Source organism: Poeciliopsis prolifica, unplaced genomic scaffold (genome assembly GCF_027474105.1).
Source record: "Poeciliopsis prolifica strain line A6 unplaced genomic scaffold, Auburn_PproV2 SCAFFOLD074, whole genome shotgun sequence".
Classification (NCBI taxonomy): Eukaryota; Metazoa; Chordata; class Actinopteri; order Cyprinodontiformes; family Poeciliidae; genus Poeciliopsis; species Poeciliopsis prolifica.
This window is the reverse complement of record NW_026562449.1, coordinates 1,518,924-1,522,130: the sequence shown is the minus strand read 5'-3', so window position 1 is coordinate 1,522,130 and position 3,207 is coordinate 1,518,924.

The window sequence follows — 3,207 nt, the reverse complement described above, 5'->3', positions numbered from 1 at the left end:
ATTGAGCATCATTTCAGAGAAAAAAGTTTCATATCAGCCAAAATCGGAGTTGGCAGGTAAAGACTTTTAAAGATCGGTAATCGGTCAGAAAACTGTAATTAGCGCACCCCTAGTTGTAAGGCAAGATTTGAAAGAGTTCAGATATTCTGGGTCAGTTCCACATGAGCATGTGGCTGGATGAGCAGGATGGATAAGAAAGACCATGGTGGGCTGGTCATCAGGCAAACTGGACAATGCCCAGTAGGCTGCTGTACATTTATGAGCCAGCCCAAGGTTGTCATAAAATGACCAAAAAAAAGTGTCTCAAAAATAATTTTTATTGACCGTAATGTCTCATTGGTTGATTTTATTTAAGGACATTGGGCTAGTCCAATGAAATGTCTCAGCTGACCTTGGCCTGCCCATCTCCTTGCACTGTGTTGGAGAAGTGAGTGGAAATGAATAAACCCCAAAAGCACCACAAAAACATAAAAAGAATATGCTCATATGTCCTCTGGTATGTTGTGTGACTTTACATACTGTATGGATAATAAGGGTGTCAACTTTACAAACCAAACATTTAACACAAACCAGCTTTTCCTAATGCTTCTCAGTGATAAGTTTTCACCACTCTTATTGGTGATCAAATGCAACGTGGAGACCCTCCTCAGAAAATTCTTTTCTGATTTCCGATCAGGTCCAGATGACGTCTGCTTTTCTGGAAGCTGCTAGTTTCCGGAGCCGAGTTCTGAATCCTGACTCAGAGACGAAATATTCAAAACAGAACAACAGACAGTGGGAAGAGAAACCCGATCCAAATCGAAGCAAGCTGGATCACCGCTTTTTCTTTCTTTCCTCTTCTTCATGGGTAGAATTTTGATTTCCTCTAAACGCACATTGAAGGAGTGTCCATTTTAACTTGGTATCTTTCTCTAAGACAGTTTTTCCATCATGTCCAACTTGGTTTGTTCATGAGGCGGAGTGAGGGGCTCTCAAAACATCCGTAGGCCTTCGTCAGCCTGCAACCCTCCTGACCGAGTGAGCGTCAGTTTAATCAGCAGCTTGTTGTTCAGAGGTTTCCACAAAAGATGGGAGGCAGTTAGAACCGCACTGGCAGCAATCGAATCTCATTGAACCTCAGCAAAACAACCAAACACTCTTCACTCTTCTAATGTGCCAAGCTCTGGTGGAAGATGCTAAGGAAGTCTGAAAGATTGACCAAAAATGAATCCCTCAGACTAACTTCAGAAGGAAACAGTTGGTTGCGTACCCTATATTTAACCTCTAGGAAGACAGAAGAAATTTAGACAAAGTTAAACTTATAATAAGCCGATATTCTGAATGTTCAGTCCAAGTCACAGACATATCTTGTGGAACAGCTTTTATGCTTAATGTTTTATGTTCTTTTTAATGTCCTTATTGATTAATCAATGACTGTTGAGTAGCTTAATGTCACCACCAATCAGATAATTACTGACCGTATTAGTGAGTATCCAAATTATTCATTAAGTTAAAACAAAAATATTACTGAAATATATTTCAATTTTTGCTTTTCATGAATATACAAATGGTCGTTATACTTTCCCCAATAAGGAAGAGTTCAATAAATATGAGATTATATTCATATGGTTTAATGTGGCCCAATGAGACACTTCAGTGGATGTAAGGTGAAGAGTTGTCAAGAAAAATATGAAAAGCTGCTTTAATTTTAGAAGGTGCATTTTTCATAACTTGAGATGATGTTTGTTTATATTTCTATTAGGTTTGAGAATGTTTTTGGAGAACCATTATGTGACCTTCTGCAGACAATTGGAGAGGTACTTCTCTGTTGGGGAGCAGGTGGGTAGGTTGGACAGGTAGAGCTGGTCATCTTGTGCATAACAACATTACGAAATGTTATTTTTATAGAAAATTGAATGAGGACTTAAATCGCTTATATTTAATGAAATTAATTTAATAAAATAGAAGGGATCCGTGTACACGGACTTGGGGAACAACAGAAGATAAATGGGAAGGAGAGATGTAAATTTAATAGCTGAGTGTGGCAAGAAAGAGAGGATTTAAACCAATAGATAAAATGGTAGATCTCTTCTGGTTACTGTTTTTAGATGACAAGAATAACAACAACTTCCTTGTGCTGTTGGTACTAAAGACAGAAATTGTTCATGCAGTCATCACATACAGAATGTCTTTCTTTCTTCAAAAGGACTTTGCATTAACTTCCCTTCATGTTTCAATCATTTCTATAGCCTTACCTGGACTCTTATTCTACACCTAACATATGCCTACTCTTATACTAAACCTAAATTTAGTTCATACTCTAATCCTAAACTCAACTCCCAACCCAAAACTAGCACCCTTTCTTATGGGTCATGGGCTTTTTGGTCCCATAAGGAGTCATCAGTCCTCATGACGTCGTAATTGTTGGAAAAATAGTTCTTACACTTTATCATAAACAAGGTCCCACACACACACACATTCACACACGGTGACTGCATGGAAAATTTACTCTGACCTCTGGTTTATTGAGGTCCTGCGACCCCAGAGGTGAATAACTGAGGCAGCTCCAAACTGGTGAGCTCAGACAACAAAGTGTCCTCGGATGTGACTTCATGCCAAAGCAGTAAACTCCTTCATCTTCACTCTCATATTGTGATGCATATCAGCCATAAAAAGGATGTTACATCACAGGACACACAGCGTTGCGTTCATCTTGGAATCTGTCATGTAGGTCCTCCTTTCTCTGCATGAGTTATGGCCTGTATGCATATTCTATGAAACGGCGCGCTCAGGGCACAAACAGAGACGTCTCTTTAACATCACGCCAGGCCGTTCGCCCCCTCCGCAGCGTTGGCCATCCATCCTCTATTCTCTCAGCGATTTTTAGATTGCAGCTGCTAATGTTGCAGCCAGGACAGAAACAAAGCTAGCTTTGTGACCCCCCCTCTGGACCCCTCCTGGCTGTCTGCTGACGCGATCGCTTGTTCTCCGTGTCATCTCAGAGCCCTTGTTCCCCTTCCAATCTTTCTCTAAAAACTTCTTTTCTTCCCCCCTTTTTATAAGTTCACAATCCCCCCTGTTCCCCCACTCCCACCCACCCACCTCCCCTCTTGTCCTCACATCTGCAGCAGCATCACGCGGCTTGGTGTGGTCGGCCCCGAAGAGTCATGTGATGCGCTCAGCAAAGAAGAAGGGGAAGTGTGTGGCCAAAAGGCTGGTTTTTTTGGT